Source organism: Apodemus sylvaticus, chromosome 16 (genome assembly GCF_947179515.1).
Source record: "Apodemus sylvaticus chromosome 16, mApoSyl1.1, whole genome shotgun sequence".
NCBI classification, from domain to species: Eukaryota; Metazoa; Chordata; class Mammalia; order Rodentia; family Muridae; genus Apodemus; species Apodemus sylvaticus.
This window is the reverse complement of record NC_067487.1, coordinates 40539566-40564634: the sequence shown is the minus strand read 5'-3', so window position 1 is coordinate 40564634 and position 25069 is coordinate 40539566. Positions and strand designations below refer to the sequence as shown.

Genomic DNA, 25069 nt, shown 5'->3' with positions numbered 1-25069 from the left:
GGGGGGGTGTGGGCCTGTGTAGAGATAGTTCTTTGGAGCAATTCCAATCTTCATTGTCAAAGAAAATGCAAAATGTAAAAAGGTCCTAACCAAAAACATCCAGGAAACCCAGGACACAATGAGAAGACCAAACCTAAGGATAATAGGTATAGAAGAGAGTGAAGATTCCCAACATAAAGTGTCAGAAAACATCTTCACCAAAATTACAGAAGAAAACTTCACTAACCTAAAGAAAGATGTGCCCATAAACATAAAAGAAGCCTGCAGAATTCTACATAGATTGGTCCAGAAAAGAAATTTGTCCCTTCACATAACAGTCAGAACACCAAATGCACAAAGCAAAGAAAGAATATTAAAGGCAGCAAGAGAAAGGGCACAAGAAAGATATAAGGGCAGACCTATCCGAACCATACCAGACTTCAGAGACAAAGAATGCCAGAAGATCCTGGGCAGATGTCATACAGTCCCTAAGGGAACACAAATGCCAGCCCAGGCTATTATACCCAGCAAAACTCTCAATTAACAAAGATGGAGAAATGAAGATATTCTATGACAAAACCTAATTTGCAGAATATCTTTCCACAAATCCAGCCGTACAAAGGATAATAGATGGAAAACTAAAACACAAAGAGGGAAACTAAACCCTAGAAAAAGCAAGAAAGTAATCTCTCAACAAACATAAAAGAAGATAGCCACCACACAAGCATAATTCCACTTTTAACAACAAAAATATCAGGAAGTAACAATCACTATTCCTTAATAACTCTTAATGTCGATGAACACAATTCCCCAGCCCAAAAAGACATAGACTAACAGACTGGATACAAAAACAGGACCCAGCAGTTTGCTACATTCAGGAAACCCACCTCAATATCAAAGATAGACACTACCTCAAGTAAAGGACTGGAAAACAAATTTCCAAGCAAATTGTCCCAAGAAACATTTGGGAATAGCCATTCTAATATGGAATAAAATTGACATTCAACTAAACATTATCAAAAAAGATAAGGAAGAGCACTTCATACTCGTCGAAGAAAAAGTCTACCAAAAAGAACTCTCAATTCTGAACATCTATGCTCCAAATGCAAGGGCAGCCACATTCATAAAAGAAACTTTACTAAACCTCAAAGCACACATTGCACCTCACATAATACTAGTATACTTAAGTGACCCCAAAATCCCATCAGAGAACTCCTGAACCAGATAAACAACTTCAGCAAAGAGGCTGGATATAAAATTAACTCGAATAAGTCAGTGGCTTTCCTCTACTGAAAGGATAAACAGGCTGAGAAGTTACAGAAAGAATACACTTCACAATAGTCACAAATAATATAAACTACCTTGGTGTGACAATAACTAAGTAAGTGAATCTGTATGACAATAACTTCAAGTCTCTGAAGAAAGAAATCAAAGAAGATCTCAGAAGATGGAAAGACCCCATACTCATGGATTCACAGAATTAATATAGTAAAAATCTTTCCCAAAGCAATCTATAGATTCAAAGCAATCCCCATCAAAATTCCTACTCAATTCTTCATAGAGTTGGAAAGGACAATTTGCAAATTCATCTGGAATACAATAAACCCAGGATAATGAAATCTATTCTCAACAATAAAAGAACTTTGGGGGTGGAGGGATCACCATCTCTGACCTCCAGCTATACTACAGATCAATTGTGATAAAAGCTGTTTGGTATTGGTACAGTGGCAGGCAGGTAGATCAATGGAATAGAATTGAAGACCCAGAAATGAATCTACACACCTATGGTCTCTTGATCTTTGACAAAGGAGTAAAAACTATCCAGTGGAAAAAAGACAGCATTTTCAGCAAAAGGTGCTGGTTCAACCGTTGGTCAATATAGAAGAATGCAAATTGATCCATTATTATCTCCCTGTACAAAGCTCAAGTCCAAGTAGATCAAGGACCTTCATATCAAACCAGATACCCTGAAACTTACAGAAGATAAAATGGGGAAAAGTCTCAAACACATAGGCACAGGGGGAAGTTCCTGAACAGAACACCAATGGCTTATGCTCTAAGATCAAAAATAAACAAATGGGGCCTCATAAAGTTGCAAAGCATCTGGAAGGACAAAGACATGGTCAATAGGAAAAATGGCAACCCACAGATTGGGGAAAAGTGTTTACCAATCTAACCTCCAATAGAGGGCAAATATCCAATATAAACAAAGAAGTCAAGAAGTTAGATTCCAGAGAACCAAATAACCCTATAAAAATGGGGAACAAAACAGAATTCTGGGGATCTAATCAAAATTCTCAACTGAAGAAAGTTGAATGGCTGAGAAACACCTAAAGAGATGTTCAACATCCTTAGTCATCAGGGAAATGCAAATCAAAACAGCCCTGAGATTCTACCTCACAGGAGTCAGAATGGCTAAGATCAAAAACTCAGGTGACAGCAGTGGCTGGTTAGGATGTGGAGTAAGGGGAACAGTCCTCCATTGTTTGTGGGATTGCAAGCTGGTACAACCCCTTTGGAAATCAGTCTGGTGGTTCTGATATTACCAGAGGACCCAGCTATACCACTCCTGGGAATATACCCAGTAGATGCTGGGATGTAATAAGGATACATGCTCCACTATGTTCATAGAAGCCATGTGTATAATACTCAGAAGATGGAAAGAATCCAGATGTCCCTCAACAGAGGAATGGATACAGAAAATGTGGCACATGTACACAATGCAATAATATTCAGCTATTAGACACAATGACTTCATGAAATTCTTAGACATATGGGTGGCACTAGAAAAATACCATCCTGAGTGAGGTAACTCAGTCACAAAAGAACACACACAGTATGTACTCACTGATAAGTGGATATTAGCCCAAAGTTCAGAATACCTAATATTCAAATCACAGACTATATGAAGCCTGTAAGGAAGGAAGACCAAAATGTGGATGTGTATCTTAGATAGGTGAGCAAATTATGTACAAGAGGACAGACAGAGACAAAGTGTGGAACAGAGACGGAAGGAAAGGACATGCAGAGACTGCCCCTCCTGGGGATCCATCGCATCTACTATTAGAGTGGGTGGGTACACGGATGGGAGAGCACCCTTATTAATTGGGAAAGGAGATAACATTTGAAATGTAAATAAATAAAATATCTAATAAAATCACTCTAAATTAAAAAATACAAAACAAACTAGATACCCTTGCTTTTGTGAAAACTTATAAAATTCTATTTGGGGAGATGTCTATCAAAATCATAAAAGGTTTTAAACATATTTTAGAGTGTTAATTTTTTAAACATTACTGTGTCCATTTTGTATTCAGTCTCATTTAGCTCATAACGTGAAACTAAATTCCTGTTCTCAGACAAGGCTTCCCAGAAGTAATTATTCAGAGATGACACTGTAAAATTCTCCTAAAAGATGACAATGCAATTTCTCATGTTCTGTTACCCAATACTCTGGAAATCCCCCTAACCACTTCCTCACCTAACATTACTTGGGACCAATCAACTTAAAGGTCAGCTGGTCATACTTTGTCTACTAAAGCAAAATGTAATAATCCAACCCCCTTGCCTTATGCACATGGTTTTCCTGTAAAGCCTCTCCTAAGAGCAAACCAGTATCACAGGCATCTCTTTAATCTGCCCTGCAATCCTGATTGATCAGACTTGGTTTGTCCACTCAGTAATCTGTCCCTATCTGTCTGAGTCTGTGTTTGATTGGTTTGTGAGGTGATTTCCTGTACCCCAACATAGATATACACAGTCTCTGAAGAGAAGCAAAGCAGGAGGAAGAGAGATATTTAGATTATTCTCAGACAGTGCCATTTGTTTATAAAACTCTCCTTTTAAAGACAAAGTAAGATGAAGTTTCCAATAGTATTTACTATTTGAATTGAAAATGGTTAAAAAGTAAGCTGGAGAGGATAGGAAAATCCTTTTTCTTTAATGAATATATGTAAAGTACATTAAACATCATTCCAGTAGAACAATGACTATGCAGATATTTTATTCCCAAACAATGAAGGTAAAGTTAGTTTACAGAAGAAAGCGTCCATGTTTGAAAGTGATGTTTAATTGTGTGGCAGACAAAGTGACGATTCAGAGAAAGATTTGACAGAATAGGATGTGGCCAACACTCACAAGAACACAGAGGGAAGAGGGATCACATAAGAGAGTAATATAAATTAAAGATTATTAACTTTCTGTAGATAGTACCTAATGATGGAAATTGGTAAAGTGGCAATTATTCCTTAACCAGCCTTTCCCAAAATAAGCACATAGAGATCTTCAAAGCCCTAGCTCTCAGCTGGGCAGACTCTCACCTGCTCATCCCAGTTAACCTGCCCATCTGGCCCCATCCAGTCATAGCCAAGCAATACCTTCCAGGGCTGAGATCACATCCATCGCCTCCCAAGTCTCCTGTGAAATGGTCGTTCCTGCTTCTCTTTCTTCTTCCCAGAGTCCTCTCTCCCCCCACCTTCCACTCCTGCCCAGCTAACTAAAACAAATCAGAAAATGCCTTAGGTAGGTGAGGAAGGACAGAGACACAGTTTCACACAGTGTGACCCAAGAGGGTGACTTGGGGTTCTCTTCTCTAACACTCTGAATCCGGAGCCTAGGGATATGGCTCTGCAGTCAGGAGCACAAGCAGCTCTGTCAGGGGAACAAGGCTCATTTCTGAGCACACACACAGGAGCCCACAGCTGCCTAGGACTCTTTTCCTGTTACACCCACACAGACAGACTTTTAAACAAAACACCAATGCACATAAAAATAAGTAATAATAAATACAAAATGCATAAATATACATTCTCTAAAATGATAAAAAAAACAAACAAACCCTTTGTGTATTCTGGATACCAGTTTTCTGCCCTAAGTAGGCTATCAAGGAGTTTCTTCCATTTTGTAGGTATTTGACCAGGTCAGTTTCATGGCATCCTATGTGCCTTTGGTAGCAGGAGTTCGTATCAGTAGCACTCTTTCCTGCTGGGTGCCTACCTCATGACCTGGAAGCAAGAAACCAGTGCCACGGTTTGCAAGAGGGGACAATGAAGAAACACTCCAAGCTACCAAAGAAGCCCTGTCTTAGAGTGGACAAAAGGGAATTTTTTTCTTTTTTCTTCTTTTGCTTGTTTGTGTTTTTTGGTTTGCTTGAGTTTTGTTAGTTCTTCTGGGGGAGTTGTTGTTTTTTTCATTTGATGAAAAATCAGGAGTTGTTATGGCATGAATAGGTTTATGGAAACTCAGGTCTGACCCATGTATCCGAGTCTGTGGTCTTCAGCAAACTCAGTGCTGCTGCTACTTGTATGGCTCAGCAGGACCCCAGGAATTATGAGTGGAACACTGCCTGCATTGTTGTAATCACTTTATATATAGGAGTAGTTTTGCTATTCTGAGACATTAGTGATTTCACATGATTCAGAATAATTAAGAATATTTCCAGGAAAGTGGAGAGATAACCCAGAGGTTAAGAGAACTGGCTGTTCTTCCTGATGTCCTGAGTTCAATCCCCAAGAACCACATGGTGGCTCATAACCATCTGTAAGAGGATTCAATTCCCTCTTCTGATGTACATGAAGACATATGATATATATATATATATATATGATGCTATATATTATATATATGATATATATCTGATGCTATATATCTGATATATCTGATATATCTGATATATCTGATATATCTGATATATGATATATCTGATATCTGATATATCTGATATATCTGATATATGATATGTCTGATATATATGACATATATGACATATATGATATATGATATGTGATATATGTGATATATGTGATATATGTGATATATGTGATATATATATATATATATATATAAAATGGTGCAGACTAAACTCTCATGGATTAGCCAAAAATAAAAAATATATATATGTTTCCATTGTTGTCTTCAATTATGGGCTTACAATTTGCAGCCATGCCTCCCCTACCTCTGCAGTAGAGTGCTGGGATTGTAGCAACACCCAGCTCTGCCCTGTGAATAGCATTTTGAAGTGTATAAAAACTAAACTTTGAGCAGTAACTTAAGAAGTAGCTGGAATGATATTAAAAAAAAAAAAAGAAAAGAAAAAGAAAAAGAAAAAAAAGTCTTCAGTAAAGAAGCATGCTTGTAAAATGCAGTAAGTACACAAAGGAGCCTGCTATTCTCTGTGGTGCCAACAACTGTGGGGCAGCAGCCATGGCAGGAGAGCCCTGGAGTATGCACTCTCTCCAGGAGACCTAACAGAACTGGGAGTCTTCTCCTCCAATTGTTGGTGACAGAAAGACCACACCCCAACATGCCTCCCTCCAAGTCAGAGGTCTATACATGCTCTGTGGGCACCAGGCTGGGGCTGCTCCAGGTGTATGCTAGAGTCACAGCACTGCCTTGCTTCCCTGAACTCTGCTGAGAACTCAACCTCTGGTTTCCTGCTTCCAGGACAGAAGGGAGGAGCCAAGCTGCCAAGATTGCTGTGTACTGTGCAAGGATCAGGGGTCCAAGATGTAACTGTCACCCAAATATAACACATGGGTAGCAATGCAGAGGCCATGGCTGAAGGGTTTCCCAGGTGGGGACACAGTTCTCACCAAGTGGAAGTAAATAGTTAAGCCTTGTGTATCTCCATCTTCCTCATTTTCTGTTCCAGTTTTTCTGTATTACAAAGTTTAGGACAGCTGTGCTTGCTGACCAGCTTGGTGTGCTAGGGCAAGGCCTTCTGCAGCCAGCTAGCTCTGCCTCTGAAGAGTCCACCAGACAGCTTTATGCAAATCCTGGTTTGCTGGCCTGCTCCTCCCCCCACTAAAGAGCTTGGGGAAAACAGATTAAGCTGAATCATTGCTAGAAACTGAAAGCAAATGTGGGTGGAAAGGAAGCAGTGACCCTGTCAGCAGCCTAGAAAAAGAAACCTAAGGGGACCAGAAGTGAACAGCTCTAGAAGCATCTAGGAGGCTCAGCCACTGCTGCTGGGCTCTGAGGAAGGAAGAGAGCTGGCCCCTGAGCACTGGGGAGACCTTGACCCTCCTCCTCCCACTTTCCCAATGCCAGCCTCTAGGCAGTCAGGGCTGGACCTAGATTTTGGAGGACTTGGAGTTCCTCCACAGCCAGCTCAGACCAGAGTTATGCTGACAACTCACAGCAAATTCAGACAGTCTGCAAGGCAGCCCTCCTACTGTGCTCAGCCTGGATCACCCTGGCACCAGAAAACCTGCTTACCTTCAGCAAAGGAGCCTTTGATCTCCTCCACCTTGGATGACTGACAATTCCAGATTGAAGCCATCCCTAGGGGGGAGATACAGAAAGGGGACTGGGAACCCAACAGCCATCTAGGCAGCCACAACCTCCTGTTTTCCTGCCTGAGCACCTCTCAGGACACACTATGGAGGACCACCCTGCTTGCCCAAGCCTGGAGGCTCAACAGCCAGCAGGCCACTTGGAGCAGTTTGGAAAAAGGGATGGAGCTGTGAGCTTCAGCACTGATGGGAGCTGCAAAAGAGAGTGAGGTTCAACCCCAGCAGAATCATTCCAGTCTCTGCCAAGGTTTCTGATCCTGGAGCCTGAACCACAGCAGAAGAAATTAATTCTGTCTAGGTGTAGACACTGAACGCTGGTCCTAGGTAAGTGTTGGTTTAACTTTTAAACTTTAGAAATTTCTTTGTCACATAGTTAAACTTTTGCTTGTATCTTTACATTTGTTCCTCTTTGAGACAGTACCATACCTCAGGAAAATATCAAGTATAAATGAGAGTTTTCATCTAAATGTGATCCTGAAGCTCCGTTACAAAACGGAATGCATATGTTTTGTAATAATAACTTCTGAAATCTTGGATGGTTTCGCCTCCTTCTACTATGCAAAGTTTAGAAAACATTGTATTATGGTTAAGCTAGTTCTATTTCACTAAAAGTGTGGAAAGCTGTAAGTGGAAACACAAAACATGTTCAGAGTCCATTCGACATTTATGTTGTTAAACAAATTTAGATTCAGAATCAATGAAGGATTTGAGTCCTAGTAAAAGACTTCCAACTTTTAGCTGGCTTCATTAACATGGTTGTCAGTCACTAATTTCTGGAGTTACCTTTAATGTAATTCTTAAATAAATGTTCAACTTCTACAAAGTATTCATCATTTGAATAAAATGCCCATCTGCTTAATGTAGATTCAATCCTTCATGTAAAAAAAAAACATCTTAAGTTTAAGGTTAAAAAAATGATCTCTTCAGTAAAAAGTGAGATTTTGAATGAAGACTTGCTCATTTATGAAACAAAACAACAACTAGTTCTACCCTGTATTAAAGCAGTTCCTTCTAATGTAAATTCACCATTTGCTGCCTCCATACAAGTTTTTATTAAGAAAGGCAACTTTAAAGTAAATATCCAAATACCTCACATTTCCCTACATTGGTTCTCTTGAGATGTGGTTTACTGCTTTATGTCATGCTTATAATATTTCTAGGTTCTGTGAAACTTCTTTCATGAGTCTGAAAATAATATTTATAACTTTTCACAAATTCAACACTACCTAGGATCACATTTTATTGTTAAATATATTTTTGAATGTGTTGATTAATTCAGAGGACATTCCTAAGTCTCCTGACTCCCACATGAAGTGTGCAGGAGAAGATGTTTCTTAAAGAAAATCAAAGCTGGGTAGTTTCCTGTAGCATTGGGATGTCTAAGATCTACAGTGTTCCTGAGTATGATAACTCAGGGAGGAAGGCGCTCTGAGCTCACTCAGGAGTAGAGAGGTGTGGGAGGGTCAGCAGGTGAGACTGCAGACCACCTGAGCAAGAACAGATGCTAAGGACATTGATGATCTCACATGGAGTTTGAATTCCCAGGACAATATCCTCCATTGAAGCAGAGATCAAAGAAGCTGTGAGGAAAGAAGGAGGCAGAGAGCAGAGCTGTGGCAGGCCATTCAGAAAGGGGATCTTGAAGAGAACCCCTGGCTCAGGAGGAAGGAAGGTAGGTTCAGTGGTCAGCCCATGAGCCTCCTGTGAATTCCTCTCACATAAGCATCTCTGGGCTGCAAAAGTCAATGGTCTGCTTCTTGTCACATAACACAAGAAAGAACTTTGAGCAGTGTGACAGTCACGCTTCTGTGTCATGCTGTCTGTGATGCTGGAGTCTGTCCTCTGAGATTCAAACTGCCTTAGAGGTTTGAAAGCCTGGGCCCACTTCTTGCATTTCTTAACTGGTTCCTCAGAGAGAATTACTGGCCTCTTCCTCCTGCTGCTGTGCCTACCCTGCTGTGAGGAACTGCATTCCACTGGAAGTATCTCAACCAAAATCAACCTTTCTTACCACCAGATCAGGGGGCAAACAAATAAACATGTATTAGAACTTAAAAGTAAAATCACCTAAATTTCTTGACAGTGACTCTGCTTTTTTCTAGGTGTCGAACTGGAGATAACCTGAGAACTTGCTTGTGTTTCAGTCTTCAGAGAACTGCAGGAAAGATCTGAACACCCAGATGGGTGGTGTATCTACTGTACCTCCCAATACATGCACCCTGACTTCAATTGATGGAGTATCAGCATGGAAGCTTTTTCTATGTTTATTAATGAATTTGTTCATTTATTCATACATCCAATTTTCATTCATTCATTCATTCATTCATTCATTCATTCATTCTGTGGTAGTTTAAAGGAAGGTGTCCCTCATATTTGAATGTTTGGTTCCTAGTTTGTAGAACTCTTTTCCAAAGATAAGAAGATGTGTTCTTTTTGGAAGTAAGTGGCTCCAAGTGTTCCTCTGTCTGTATCTCATTCTGTCTCTGTCTCTGTCTCTGTCTCTGTCTCTGTCTCTGTCTCTGTCTCTGTCTCTCTCTCTCTCTCTCTCTCTCTCTCTCCTCCCGTTCACCCTTGTGCTGGGGACAAGATGTGAGTAATCTCAGCCATTTCTTCTCTCTGCCATCATGGACTCTAACTGGTTAATTTCATGCAACTCTGGTCTCTTTCTGGCTCTTTCCCCTCCTACCTCTCAACCCTCCTTGAGTTCTTTAGCCAACTTTTCTCCACACATCTCACTCAGCTTCTCTCATGTGGTGACAGGAAAACCTGATTTCATGTATCTAGCCAGCCTTGGGCCCACAGGTGAGAGTCAGTGGATCTCTGTCCTCTGGAGCCTTGGTCATCCATTGCATGAGACTGTCTCCAGACACAAGCATCTTTCTGCAGACCATACAACTTCAACTTCATTCTTCTGTGAAGAACAGTCATTCTTGCACATCTGATCCCCACACCCACTTCATTCAGCCTTTCACCAGTGGAAATCCTACTTTCATTGGTTGTGTCACTCAGCTTTTAGAAACAGGGCCACAAGTGAGGTCATTGTTTAGGTATCTCTGGGGTTTGTTCTGGACTCCAAGAACACTGGTCATGAAAATGTCACTCAGCCATGCTAGGAGGCAGAACACCCAGAGAGGTAAAACCAAACTCCAACCAACAACAGCACCATATCAAACTAGGTAAATCCATAGAAACCAGAGCAGCATTATTTGAGTCCTAACATTAAAACCTCTAAATGTGCATAGAGAAATGCAACAGGGTCATGCCAGACATACAGTTAACACTGTAAAGACACATAGGAAAGAGTTACAGTGTTCTGAGGAGAGTCCCTGAGAGGATCCTGTAGTGCTACAGTAGGAGAAGCTACAACCCGCAAACCAGACACATTGCAGTTCACATTTTCAGTTAGAGCTGTTTGGGCAAAAGAGTATATTGTGTGACACACAATGACACACCTCAGCTCTCACAGAGAGATGTTTTCATGCATTTGTTTAAGTGTGTGTGTGTGTGTGTGTGTGTGTGTGTTGCAGTGTTTCAAGGGCAGAGGGAGGATAAGGAGGGACAGGAAGGTGAGCAGGATTGGGCTGTAAATGAACAATTCACAAAGAATCAATAGAAAGTTTAAAAACATTAAGGAGGATATACTTATTAAAATCTGTGTAGATGAAAATATGCATGGAAGAGCAGTCAGAGGACAAACTGGCTCCGACTTTGAAGGAGAGGTGGGATGTGTGCATGGCCTGCACCTAAGGCAAGGGCAGGTTTTCAGTCTGGCAAGTCACTTGAGACCTCAGACCCACAACCCCTGGAAGACACAAATTGGCAGCTGCACCAAGAATCAGATGCAGCTGTGTTCTTTCCTGTGTCAGGAAATTTCCTTCTCTGTGAAAAGCCTTTCTTTCATGAAGACTTTTTTGACAGGTTTTCAGTTTTTAAGTAAACTACAGGGTTTTATTTTGTTTTTTGTTTTTGTTTGTTTGTTGTTGTTGTTTGGTTTTTTGTTCTTTTTTAAAGTTTTTGTTTTTGTTTTTTGGTTTTTTTGTTTTTTTAAGACAGGGTTTCTATGTATATACCTGGCTGTCCTGGATCTTACTCTGTAGACCAGGCTGGCCTCGAACACAGAATCTGCCTGCCTTTGCCTCCCAAGTGCAGGGATTAAATGCTTGTTCCACCAGCACCAGGCCAATTTGTTAACAGTATCATTTGCAAAGTTCTATGTTAGATTTTTATTTCTCCGGGTTTTTTGTTTTGTTTTTGTTTTTTTTTGTTTTTTTTAATGCTGTATTGGTTCATGATGGACCTGGACAGTATAGCCAATATCTGGTAACTTTTATACCGTTTTGTGCACTTTTGAGATTGTCCTTTAGTAAAACACATTTCTACTCTTTTCTCTTTCCAAAACTTCCCATGAGCACAGCTCACTCCATAGCCTTCCTCAATATCCTCTCACAGACACATAACAGGCTGAGACCAGAACTCTACTAATGGCCTAGGGAGCAAAATCCAAAAGAAATCAGACCATTGAATTTTTTTTTTTCCTTCCTTTAGAAACACCAGGAGGACAAGACTCCAGGGAAAGAAAGTGAAACCCTGGTGTTCTATGGAATCACCTGCATACTCAATGTGAGAACAAAGTGGGTTCTCCCAGAATCCCACCCGAGCCTGCTGGGCAGAGTGTGATACTGGTCACAAAAGAATCAGAAACAAAACGACAGAAAAGAAACCGCTTATGGTTTTTGTAATCTCAGTCGAGTTTCGTTCATAGTCCTCTGACCGCTGAAGGGAACTTTGCACGTTGGACATCTAACAGACTTAAAACGTAACTTCACTGATGCTCAACTGCACGATATCCGCGAATGGCAAGCAATCGCGGAATTGATCTTTCATCCTTTAGAAACCCAGGACGCCTGAGACCTAAGATAGGAACAGAAAACCTAGCAATCTCATCATCCCTGGTGTAACTGCTATGGTTTGGTTTCATCGCGCTGGACCATGCCTCCTCTTCCGCGAATTGAAGAAAGCCAAAAGACAGACCTCCTTCCCAATGCAAGTTGTGTCAGGGTTGCCCCTCCCCCCATGCTCCCACCCCCGGATGGCCTTTCCATGACTCCTAGACACCGGCTGATCCACGCTGCAGTGCCTTGGAAAACGCAGCAGCACAACCCAAAACATTTCCCTTAAAATCGTTTACTAAAGGCCTAAGAAAAGACACGGAGCATCAAGTACAAATCGCTGTTTCTTTATTGTGGAAGCAGAGGTGTACTCTGAAGCTAACCAGCTGCAGGGAATGAAGAGTTTTGTGGGGACAGATCCGCTTTGACACAAACCTTGCACTAAACGCCAGAAAGGCGCCTGCTGATCTCTAAGGCCCCTGCTGCTAGCCAGCTGTGAAGAATGCGCCCTGACCGAGTCCTTAGTCTACATCTCCAGCCTCCGAAGGACACTGGCTGGCACTCATTGGAGGGACACCCGCCACAGGTCTCGGTGTCGAGCGCGGCGAATGCTTCTTCTGCAGCACGCTCCCGGGTTCCAGACTGGCTGCTTTCTCCTGTTGTTCCTCCTCCAGGAAGGGGGTTGATGGAGTCAGGAACGCTGGAATCCCAGGGGCTCTGGATCCAGCAAGAGTCGGTCCTGAGGTAGATTCCCTCGAAGTCAACGTTCCAAACGGGAAGCGGTTGTTCCTGGTAGTCACCACCGTCGTCTGAAGGGGACACGACGAATACCGGATAGAAGGGAAGAGCCCTGGGACCGCTGTCTTCTGAGAAGCTGCCGAGCTGAGGAGATTGGGCCTCTTACTTTGGCGGGACTGACTCCCAGGCCTGCTTCCCTTGCACCGACCAGAAAGTCAACTCCATCCCACCAGCGGCTCTTACCTTTGGAGGAGGGCAGCGCGTGCGCCAGTGCGGGCAGCAGAGTCTTCTGTATCCTGCGAGCTCTGGGTCCTGTTCCGGAGCGCCCGACCTTGGCGACGGCAGACTCGGCACCGCGACCTGAGGCGGGAGTCCCTCCAATGAGTGCCAGCGACTGGCCATCGGAGACTGGAGAAGTAGATTACCAACTTGGTCAGGGCTCTTGCAAGAGCCGGGTATTTATAGTCTTTGAAGAGGGCGGAGTCGGGAGAGTCCGGAAATTACCACAGCAGGAAATGTTCGTCTGCCAGTTAGGCGGCAAAGGAAAGAAAACGAACGAACACTCGAAGCCTGCCCTTCCGAGTCTAGTCCAGGACAAAGGAAAAAACATCAATTTCAATGACTTGCAATTCTCGGATTGCGAGCAGTCGATCGAATGCTTCCCATTGGCAAGGATACCGTGCAGTTGACCGTTTTGACACGCCCCGTGTCCTGAAAGATGAAAGATCTAAACGACTTAAAACGGAATTTTACCGACGGTCACCTGCACGCACTCCGCACGAATGGCAAGCAATCGCTCGACTGCTGGCCATCCGGAATGACAAGCAATCGCAGAATTGATGTTTCATCGTTCAGAGACACGGGGCGCGTGAAGACTGAAGAAACCCACAGAAAACTTAACGATCACATCACAGCCATGCGTTACTGTGATGGCAGGAGTGGATTCGCTTGCCTGTCCGATTCTGCTCCTGATCCGAACACGATGTTACAATCAAGGACAAAATGACGGTAAGGAAACCAAATCCGTCGTGTATCCTTCATAGCCCTCGGACCGCTGAACGGAACTTGGCACTTTGGACGTCTAGCGGACTTAAAACGGAATTTTACAGACGGGCAACTGCACGCAATCCGTACGAATGGCAACCAATCGCTAGACTGCTCGCCATCCGGCATGGTAAGCAATCGCGGAATTGATCTTTCATCGTTCAGAGACTGGGAGCGCGTGAAGACTGAAGAAACAGAAAACTTAACGATCACATCACAGCTGAGCTTTACTGCTATGACAGGAGTGGATTCGCCTGCCTGTCCGATTCTGCTCCTGATCCGAACACGATGTTACAATCAAGGACAAAATGACGGTAAGGAAACCAAATCCGTCGTGTATCCTTCATAGCCCTCGGACCGCTGAACGGAACTTGGCACTTTGGACGTCTAGCGGACTTAAAACGGAATTTTACCGACGGTCAACTGCAAACAATCCGCACGAATGGTAAGCAATCGCTCGACTGCTTGCAGTCGGAATGGCAAGCAATCGCTGAATTGATCTTTCATTCTTCTGAGACACAGAGCACGTGAAGACTGAAGAAACCCACAGAAAACTTAACGATCCTACCAAGCCGAACATAACTGCGATGGCAGGAGTGGAGTCGCCTGCCTGTCCGATTCTGCTCCTGATCCGAACACGACGTTACAATCAAGGACAAAATCACGGCAAGGAAACCAGAAGTCCTGTATCCTTCATAGTCCTCGGACCCCTGAACGGAACTTGGCACTTTGGACGTCTATCGGACTTAAAACGGAATTTTACCGACGGTCAACTGCACGCAATCCGCACGAATGGCAAGCAATCGCTCGACTGCTCGCCATCCGGAATGACAAGCAATCGCAGAATTATGTTTCATTGTTCAGAGACACGGGGCGAGTGAAGACTGAAGAAACCCACGGAAAACTTAACGATCACATCACAACTGGGCTTTACTGCCATGACAGGAGTGGATTCGCCTGCCTGTCCGATTCTGCTCCTGATCCGAACAGGACTTTACAATCAAGGACAAAATCACGGTAAGGAAACCGCACAAGCGGTTTGTAATCCGTAGAGTTCCTTAATAGTCCTCGGACCGGACCGCTGAACGGATCTTGGCATTTTGGAGGTCTAGCGGAGTTAAAACGGAATTTTACCGACGGTCTACTGCACGCAATCCGCATGAATGCCAAGCAATCGCTCGGCTGCTCGCAGTCCGAAATGGCAAGCAATCGTGGAATTGATATTTCAACCTTCTGAGACACCGGGCGCATGAAGACGGAAGAAACCCACAGAAAACTTAGCGATCCCATCACAGCCATGCGTTACTGAGATGGCAGGAGTGGATTCGCCTGCCTGTCCGATTCTGCTCCTGATCCGAATACGATGTTACAATCAAGGACAAAATCACGGTATGGAAACCGCATATGCGGGTTGTAACCCATAGTGTGTTTGTAATCCGACTGCTTGCAATCCGTAATGGCAAGCAGATCAGAAGCAGAATCAGACAGGCGGGCGAATTCACTCCTGCCATTACAGTAATGCTTGGCTGTAATGCTATCGCTAAGTTTTCTGTGGGTTTCTTCAGTCTTCATGCGCTCTGTGTCTCTGAAGGATGAAAGATCAATTCCACGATTGCTTGCCATTCTTCCGGATTGCGTGCAGTTGACTTTTGGTAAAATTCCGTTTTAAGTCCGCTAGATGTCCAATGTGACAAGTTTCTTTCAGCGGTCGGAGGACTATGAAGGATATAAGACGGATTACAACCCGCATATGAGGTTTCCTTACCGTGATTATGTCCTTGATTGTAAAGTCGTGTTCAGATCAGGAGCAGAATCGCACAGGCAGGCGAATCCACTCCTGCCATCGCAGTAATGCTTGGCTGTGATGGGATTGGCAAGTTTTCTGTGGGTTTCTTCAGTCTTCGCGCGCCCCGTGTCGTGTCTCTGACCGATGATGAATCAATTCTGCGATTGCTTGCCATTCCGGATCGCGAGCAGTCGAGCAATTGCTTGCCATTCGTGCGGATTGCGTGCAGTTGACCTTTGGTAAAATTCCGTTTTAAGTCCACTAGACGTCCTAGGTGCCAAGTTCCGTTCTGGGGTCCGAGGACTATGAAGGATACACGAAGGCTTACAACCCGCATATGCGGCTTCCTTACCATGATTTTGTCCTTGATTGTAACATGGTGTTCTGATCAGGAGCAGAATCGGACAGGAAGGCGAATTCTGCCTGTGACCCCTGCCATCGCAGTAACGCTTGGCTGTGATGCAATCGCTAAGATTTCTGTGGGTTTCTTCAGTCTTCACGCGCCCCGTGTCTCTGACCGATGAAACATGAATTCTGCGATTGCTTGGCATTCCGTATAGTGAGCAGTCGAGCGACTGATTGCCATTCTTCCGGATTGCATGCAGTTGACCATCAGTAAAATTCCGTTTTAAGTCCGCTAGACGTCCTAGGTGGCAAGTGCCTTTCAGCGGTCCGAGGACTATGAAGAATACACGACGGATTACAACCCGCATATGCGGTTTCCTTACCGTGATTTTGTCCTTGATTGTAACGTCGTTTTCGGATCAGGAGCAGAATCGGACAGGCAAGCGAATCCACTCCTGCCATCACAGTAACGCATGGCTGTGATGTGATCGCTAAGTTTTCTGTGGGTTTCTTCAGTCTTCACGCGCCCCGTGTCTCTGAACGATGAAACATCAATTCTGCGATTGCTTGTCATTCCGGATGGCCAGCAGTCGAGCGATTGCTTGCCATTCGTGCGGAGTGCGTGCAGTTGACCATCGGTAAAACTCCGTTTTAAGTCGTTTAGATCTTTCATCTTTCAGGACACAGGGCATGTCAAAACGGTCAACTGCACGGTATCCTTGCCAATGGGAAGCATTCGCTCGACTGCTCGCAATCCGAGAATTGCAAACAATTGAAATTGATGCTTTTTCCTTTGTCCCGGATCTAGACTCGGAAGGGTAGGCTTCGAGTGTTCGTTCGTTTTCTTTCCTTTGCTGACTAACTGGCAGACGAACATTTTCTGCTGTGGTAATTTTCGGACTCTCCCGACTCCGCCCTCTTCTAAGACTATAAATACCCGGCTCTTGCAAGAGCCCTGACCAAGTTGGTAATCTACTTCTCCAGTCTCCGATGGCCAGTCGCTGGCACTCATTGGAGGGACTCCCGCCTCAGGTCGCGGTGCCGAGTCTGCCGACGCCAAGGTCGGGCGCTCCGGAACAGGACCCAGAGCCCGCAGGATACAGAAGACTCCGCTGCCCGCACTGGCTCACGCGCTGCTGTCCCCCAATGGTAAGAGCTGCTCGAGGGATGGAGTTGACTTTCTGGTCGGTGCAAGGGAAGCAGGCCTGGGAGTCAGTCCCGCCAAAGTAAGAGGCCCAATCTCCTCAGCTCGGCAGCTTCTCAGAAGACAGCGGTCCCAGGTCTCTTCCCTTCTATCCGGTATTCGTCGTGTCCCCTTCAGACGACGGTGGTGACTACCAGGAACAACCGCTTCCCGTTTGGAACGATGACTTCGAGGGAATCTACCTCAGGACCGACTCTTGCTGGATCCAGAGCCCCTGGGATTCCAGCGTTCCTGACTCCATCGCCCCCTTCCTGGAGGAGGAACAACAGGAGAAAACAGCCACTCTGGAACCCGGGAGGATGCTGCAGAAGAAGCATTCGCCGCGCTCGACACCGAGACCTGTGGCGGGTGTCCCTCCAATGAGTGCCAGCCAGTGTCCTTCGGAGGCTGGAGATGTAGACTAAGGACTCGGTCAGGGCGCATTCTTCACAGCTGGCTAGCAGCAGGGGCCTTAGAGATCAGCAGGCGCCTTTCTGGCGTTTAGTGCAAGGTTTGTGTCAAAGCGGATCTGTCCCCACAAAACTCTTCATTCCCTGCAGCTGGTTAGCTTCAGAGTACACCTCTGCTTCCACAATAAAGAAACAGCGATTTGTACTTGATGCTCCGTGTCTTTTCTTAGGCCTTTAGTAAACGATTTTAAGGGAAATGTTTTGGGTTGTGCCGCTGCGTTTTCCAAGGAAATGACTGCAGCATGGATAGCCGGTTTCTAGGAGTCATGGAGAGGCCATGCAGGGGCAACCCTGACACAACTTGCATTGGGAAAGAGGTTTGTCTTTTGGCTTTCAGCAATCGCGGAGGACTAGGCGTGGTCCAGCGCGATGAAACCAAACCATAGCAGTTACACCAGGGATGATGGGATTGCTAGGTTTTCTGTTCCTATCTTAGGTCTCAGGCTTCGTGAGTTTCTAAAGGATGAAAGATCAATTCTGCGATTGCTTGCCATTCGCGGATATCGTTCAGTTGACCATCGGTAAAGTTACGTTTTAAGTCTGTTAGATGTCCAACGTGCAAAGTTCCGTTCAGTGGTCAGAGGACTATGAACGAAACTCGACTGAGATTACAAAGACCATAAGCGGTTTTTTTTTTCTGTCGTTTTGTTTCTGATTGTTTTTCGACCAGTATCCCACTCTGCCCAGCAACTTCAGGTGGGATTCTGGGAGAACCCACTTTGTTCTCACATCGAGTATGCAGGTGATTCCATAAGAACACCAGGGTTTCACTTTCCTTCCCTGGAGTCTTGTCCTCCTGGTGTTTCTAAAGGAAGGAAAAAAAAATATCAATGGTCGGATTCCTTTTGGAATTTGCTCCCTAGGCCACCAGTAGAGTTCTGGTCTCAGCCTGTTATGTGCCTGTGAGAGGATATTGAGGAAGGCTATGGAGTGAGCTGTGCTCATGGGAAGTTTTGGAAAGAGAAAAGAGTAGAAACGTGTTCTTACTAAAGGACAATCTCAAAAGTGCACAAACCGGCATAAAAGTTACCAGATATTGGCTATACTGTCCAGGTCCATCATGAAACAATACAGCATTAAAAAAAACAAAACAAAACAAAACAAAAAACCCGGAGAAATAAAAATCTACCATAGAACTTTGCAAATGATACTGTTAAAAAAAATTGGCCTGGTGTTGGTGGCATATGTCTTTAATCCCAGTACTTGGGAGGCAGAGGCAGGCAGATTTCTGTGTTCGAGGCCAGCTTGGTCTACAGAGTAAGCTCCAGGACAGCCAGGGCTACACAGAGAAACCCTGTCTCCAAAAAAAACAAAAAAACAAAAAAAAAAACAAAAAAAACAAAAAAAAAAACAAAAAAAACAAACAAACATACAAAAAAAAACTAAAAGAAAAAAAAAAGGAAAAAAAACCCAAAACCAACAAAACAAAACAAAACAACCCCAAAAAAACCCTACCAAAAAACAACAACAAAAAACCCTGTAGTTTACTTAAAAACTGACAACATGTCAAAAAAAAATGTTTGTGAAAGAAATGCTTTTCACGGAAAAGGAAATTTCCTGACACAGGAAAGAACACAGCTGCACCTGATTCTTGGTGCAGCTGCCAATTTGTGTCTTCCAGGGGTTGTGGTCTGAGGTCTCAAGTGAGTTGCCAGACTGAAAACCTGCTCTTGCCTTAGGTGCAGGCCATGCACACATCCCACCTCTCCTTCAAAGTCGGAGCCAGTTTGTCCTCTGACTGCTCTTCCATGCATATTTTCATCTACACAGATTTTAATAAGTATATCCTCCTTAATGTTTTTAAACTTCCTATTGATTCTTTGTGAATTGTTCATTTACAGCCCAATCCTGCTCACCTTCCCATCCCTCCTTATCCTCCCTCTGCCCTTGAAACACTGCAACACACACACACACACACACACACACTTAAACAAATGCATGAAAACATCTCTCTGTGACAGTTGAGGTGTGTCATTGTGTGTCACACAATATACTCTTTTGCCCAAACAGCTCTAATTGAAAATGTGAACTGCAATGTGTCTGGTTTGCGGGTTGTAGCTTCTCCTACTATAGCACTACAGGATCCTCTCAGGGACTCTCCTCAGAAAACTGTAACTCTTTCCTATGTGTCTTTACAGTGTTAACTGTATGTCTGGCATGACCCTGTTGCATTTCTCTATGCACATTTAGAGGTTTTAATGTTAGGACTCAAATAATGCTGCTCTGGTTTCTATGGATTTACCTAGTTTGTTTTGGTGCTGTTGTTGGTTGGAGTTTGGTTTTACCTCTCTGGGTGTTCTGCCTCCTAGCATGGCTGAGTGACATTTTCATGACCAGTGTTCTTGGAGTCCAGAACAAACCCCAGAGATACCTAAACAATGACCTCCCTTGTGGCCCTGTTTCTAAAAGCTGAGTGACACAACCAATGAAAGTAGCATTTCCACTGGTGAAAGGCTGAATGAAGTGGGTGTGGGGATCAGATGTGCAAGAATGACTGTTCTTCACAGAAGAATGAAGTTGTATGGTCTGCAGAAAGATGCTTGTGTCTGGAGACAGTCACATGCAATGGATGACCAAGGCTCCAGAGGACAGAGATCCACTGACTCTCACCTGTGTGCCCAAGGCTGGCTAGATACATGAAATCAGGTTTTCCTGTCACCACATGAGAGCAGCTGAGTGAGATGTGTGGAGAAAAGTTGGCTAAAGAACTCAAGGAGGGTTGAGAGGTAGGAGGGGAAAGAGCCAGAAAGAGACCAGAGTTGCATGAAATTAACCAGTTAGAGTCCAAGATGGCAGAGAGAAGAAATGGCTGAGATTACTTACATCTTGTCCCCAGCACAAGGCTGAAAGAGATGAGAGAGAGAGAGAGAGAGAGAGAGAGAGAGAGAGAGAGAGAGAGAGAGAAAGAGAGAGAGAGGAGAGAGAGACAGAGAGAGACAGAGACAGAGACAGAATGAGATACAGACAGAGGAACACTTGGAGCCACTTACTCCCAAAAAGAACACATCTTCTTATCTTTGGAAAAGAGTTCTACAAATTAGGAACCAAACATTCAAATATGAGGGACACCTTCCTTTAAACTACCACAGAATGAATGAATAAATGAATGAATGAATGAATGAATGAATGAAAATTGGATGGATGAATAAATGAACAAATTCATTAATAAACATAGAAAAAGCTTCTATGCTGATACTCCATCAATTGAAGTCAGGGTGCATGTATTGGGAGGTACAGTAGATACACCACCCATCAGGGTGTTCAGATCTTTCCTGCAGTTCTCTGAAGACTGAGACACAAGCAAGTTCTCAGGTTATCTCCAGTTCCATGCCTAGAAAAAAGCAGAGTCACTGTCAAGCAATTTAGGTGATTTTACTTTTAAGTTCTAATACATGTTTATTTGTTTGCCCCCTGGTCTGGTGGTAAGAAAGGTTGATTTTGGTTGAGATACTTCCAGTGGGATGCAGTACCTCACAGCAGGGTAGGCACAGCAGCAGGAGGAAGGGGCCAGTAATTCCCTGTGAGGGATCAGTTAAAAAATGCAAGAAGTGGGCCCAGGCTTTCAAACCTCTAAGGCAGTTTGAATCTCAGAGGACAGACTCCAGCATCACAGACAGCATGACACAGAAGCGTGATTGTCACACTGCTCAAAGTTCTTTCTTCTGTTATGTGACAGGAAGCAGACCATTGACTTTGCAGCCCACAGATGCTTATGTGAGAGGAATTCACAGGAGGCTCATGGCCTGACCACTGAACTCACCTTCCTTCCTCCTGAGCCAGGGGTTCTCTTCAAGTTCCCCTTTCTGAATGGCCTGCTGCAGCTCTGCTCTCAGCCTCCTTCTTTCCTCACAGCTTCTTTGATCTCTGCTTCGATGGAGGACATTGTCCTGGGAATTCAAACTCCATGTGAGATCATCAATGTCCTTAGCATCTGTTCTTGCACAGGAGTTCTGCAGTCTCACCTGCTGACCCTCCCACACCTCTCTACTCCTGAGTGAGCTCAGAGCTCCTTCCTCCCTGAGTTATCATACTCAGGAACACTGTAGATCTTAGACATCCCAATTCTACAGGAAACTACCCAGCTTTGATTTTCTTTAAGAAACATCTTCTCCTGCACACTTCATGTGGGAGTCAGGAGACTTAGGAATGTCCTCTGAATTAATCAACACATTCAAAAATATATGGAGTACTATTCAGCAATTAAAAACAATGAATTCATGAATTTTTTAGGCAGATGGATGGAAATGGAAAATACCATCCTAAGCAAGGTATGGCAATCACAAAAGAATACACATGGAATGCAGTCATTGATAAGTGGATATTAATTAGCCCTGAAGATCTGAATACTGAAGATAAAATTAGCATATAAAATGATTCCCATGAAGAAGGAATAAGAGGGCCCTAATCCTAGAAAGGCTTGATCCAGCACAGTAGGGGAATACAGGACAGAGAAAAGGGAGGGGGAAAGATAGGAGAATGGATGGAGAGAAGAGGACTTCTGAGACATATGGGGGTAGGGGGCGACTGGGAAAGGGAAAGGCTTCAAGAATGTAAACCAAGAATATAGAAAATAAATTAAAAAATTTAAAAAAAGATATACTTCATGAACAATTAAACATTAATGTAAAAAAAACAATAAAATGTGATCCTAGGTAGTGTTGAATTTGTTAAAAGTTATAAATATTATTTTCAGACTCATGAAAGAAGTTTCACAAAACCTAGAAATATTATAAGCATGACATAAAGCAGTAAACCACCTCTCATGAGAAGCAATGTACAGAAATGTGAGGTATTTGGATATTTACTTTAAAGTTGCCTTTCTTAATAAAAACTTGTATCGAGGCAGCAAATGGTGAATTTACATGAGCAGGAACTGCTTTAATACAGGGTAGAACTAGTTGTTGTTTTGTTTCATAAATGAGCAAGTCTTCATTCAAAACCTCACTTTTTACTGAAAGGATCAGGTTTTCACTTAAACTTTAGATGATTTTTTTGACATGAAGGATTGAATCTATATTAAGCAGATTTGAATTTTATTCAAATGATGAATATTTTTGTACAAGTTGAACTTATATTTAAGAATTACCTTAAAGGTAACTCCAGAAATAAATCACTGACAACCATGTTAATGAAGCCAGCTAAAAATTGGAAGTCTTTTACTAGAACTCAAATCCTTCATTGATTCTGAATCTAAATTTGTTTAACAACATAAATGTCGAATGGACTGTGAACATGTTTTGTGTTTCCACTTACAGCTTTCCACACTTTTAGTGAAATAGAACTAGCTTAACCATAATGCAATGTTTGCTAAACTTTGCATAGTAGATGGAGGCAAAACCATCCAAGATGTCAGAAGTTATCATTACAAAACATATGCATTCGGTTTGTTACCGAGCTTCAGGATCGCATTTAGAAGAAAACTCTCATTTATACTTGAAATTTTTACTGAGGTATGGCTCTGTCTCAAAGAGGAACAAATGTAAAGATACAAGCAAAAGTTTAACTCTGTGACAAAGAAATTTCTAAAGTTTAAAAGTTAAACCAACACTTACCTAGGACTAGCGTTCAGTGTCTACACTGGGAGACATTTAGTTTCTACTGCTGTGGTTCAGGCTCCAGGATCAGAAACCTTGGCAGAGACTGGGATGATTCTGCTGGGGTTGAACCCCACTCTCTTTTGCAGCTCCCATCAGTTCTGAAGCTCCCAGCTCCATCCCTTTTTCCAAACTGCTCCAAGTGGCCTGCTGGCTGTTGAGCCTCCAGGCTTGGGCAAGCAGGGTGGTCCTCCATAGCCTGGCCTGAGAGGTGCTCAGGCAGGCAAACAGGAGGTTGTGGCTGCCTAGATGGCTGTTGGGTTTCCAGTCCCCTTTCTGTATCTCCCCCCTAGGGATGGCTTCAATCTGGAATTGTCAGTCATCCAAGGTGGAGGAGACCAAAGGCTCCTTTGCTGAAGATAAGCAGGTTTTCTGGTGCCAGGGTGATCCAGGCTGAACACAGTAGGAGGGCTGCTCACAGACTGTCTGAATTTTGCTGTGAGTTGTCAGCATAACTCTGGTCTGAGCTGGCTGTGGAGGAACTCCAAGTCCTCCAAAATCTAGGTCCAGCCCTGACTGCCTAGAGGCTGGCATTGGGAAAGTGGGGGGAGGAGGGGTGCGTTATCCCCAGTGCTCTGGGGCCAGCTCTCTTCCTTCCTCAGAGCCCAGCAGCAGTGGCTGAGCCTCCTAGATGCTCCTACAGCTGTTCAGGTCTGGTCCCCTTAGGTTTCTTCTTCTAGGCTGCTGACAGGGTCATTGCTTCCTCTCCACCCACATTTGCTTTCAGTTTCTAGCAATGATTCAGCTTAATCTGTTTTCCCCGAAGGGAAATCCCCTAGGGGGATTTCCAGAGTATTGGATAACAGAACATGAGAAATTCCATTGTTATATTTTAGGAGAATTTTTCAGTGTCATCTCTGAATAATTACTTCTGGGAAGCCTCCTCTGAGAACAGGAATTTAATTTCACGTTATGAGCAAAATGAGACTTAATACAAAACAGACACAGTAATGTTTAAAAAAAAGAGCAGTCATTAACACTCTGAAATATGTTCAAAACCTTTTATGATTTTGTGAGATATCTCCCCAAATAGAATTTTATAAGTTTTCACAAAGACAAGGGTATCTAGTTTGTTTTGTATTTTTTAAATTTAAATTGTTTTTATTAGATATTTTATTCATTTACATTTCAAATGTTATCCCCTTTCCCAGTTAATGAGGGTGCTCCCCCACCCATGTCCCCATCCACTCTAATAGTAGATGGGATGGATCCCCAGGAGGGGCAGTCTCTGCATGGCTTTTCCTTCCTTCTCTGCTCCACACTTGGTCTCCGTATATGTCTTCTACATAATTTGCTCACCTGTCTAAGATACACATCCACAGTTTGGTCTTCCTTCCTTGCAGGTTTCATATAGTCTGTGATTTGAATATTGGGTATTCCAAACTTTGGGCTAATATCCACTTATCAGTGAGTACATACTGTGTGTGTTCTTCTGTGACTGAGTTACCTCACTCAGGATGATATTTTCTAGTGTCTTCCATATGTCTAAGAATTTCATGACGTCATTGTGTCTAATAGCTGAGTATTATTGCATTGTGTACATATACCACATTTTCTGTATCCATTCCTCTGTTGAGGTACATTTGGATTCTTTCCAGCTTCTGACTATTATAAACATGGATGCTATGAGCATAGTGGAACATGTATCCTTATTATATGTTGGAGCATCTACTGGGTATATTCCCAGGAGTGGTATATCTGGGTCCTCAGGTAATATCAGAACCACCAGACTGATTTCCAAAGGGGTTG

The 25069-nt window shown here is 43.4% G+C and overlaps 2 long non-coding RNA genes and 2 pseudogenes across 3 annotated transcripts; 2 read left to right on the top strand and 2 right to left on the bottom strand.

The window, feature by feature from the left end:
- The window catches only part of LOC127667031 (uncharacterized), a 175711-nt pseudogene that overhangs the window by 12020 nt on the left and 138622 nt on the right, over positions 1–25069 (bottom strand).
- LOC127667037 (uncharacterized) lies at positions 6901–12570 on the top strand. Of its 2 annotated transcripts, none has more exons than XR_007973770.1 (4): positions 6901–7595; positions 8817–8943; positions 9374–9710; positions 11817–12570. It is a non-coding gene; the product is annotated as an uncharacterized LOC127667037 (long non-coding RNA). The 2 variants fall into 2 exon arrangements; XR_007973771.1 differs by having other exon boundaries at positions 6904–7595; positions 9374–9455; positions 11817–11834.
- LOC127667032 (uncharacterized) lies at positions 16863–17859 on the top strand (annotated as a pseudogene).
- Positions 20865–24000, bottom strand: LOC127667039 (uncharacterized). The gene is made up of 3 exons (XR_007973773.1): positions 23279–24000; positions 21487–21613; positions 20865–21057 (listed from the first exon to the last, which is right to left on the bottom strand). It is a non-coding gene; the product is annotated as an uncharacterized LOC127667039 (long non-coding RNA).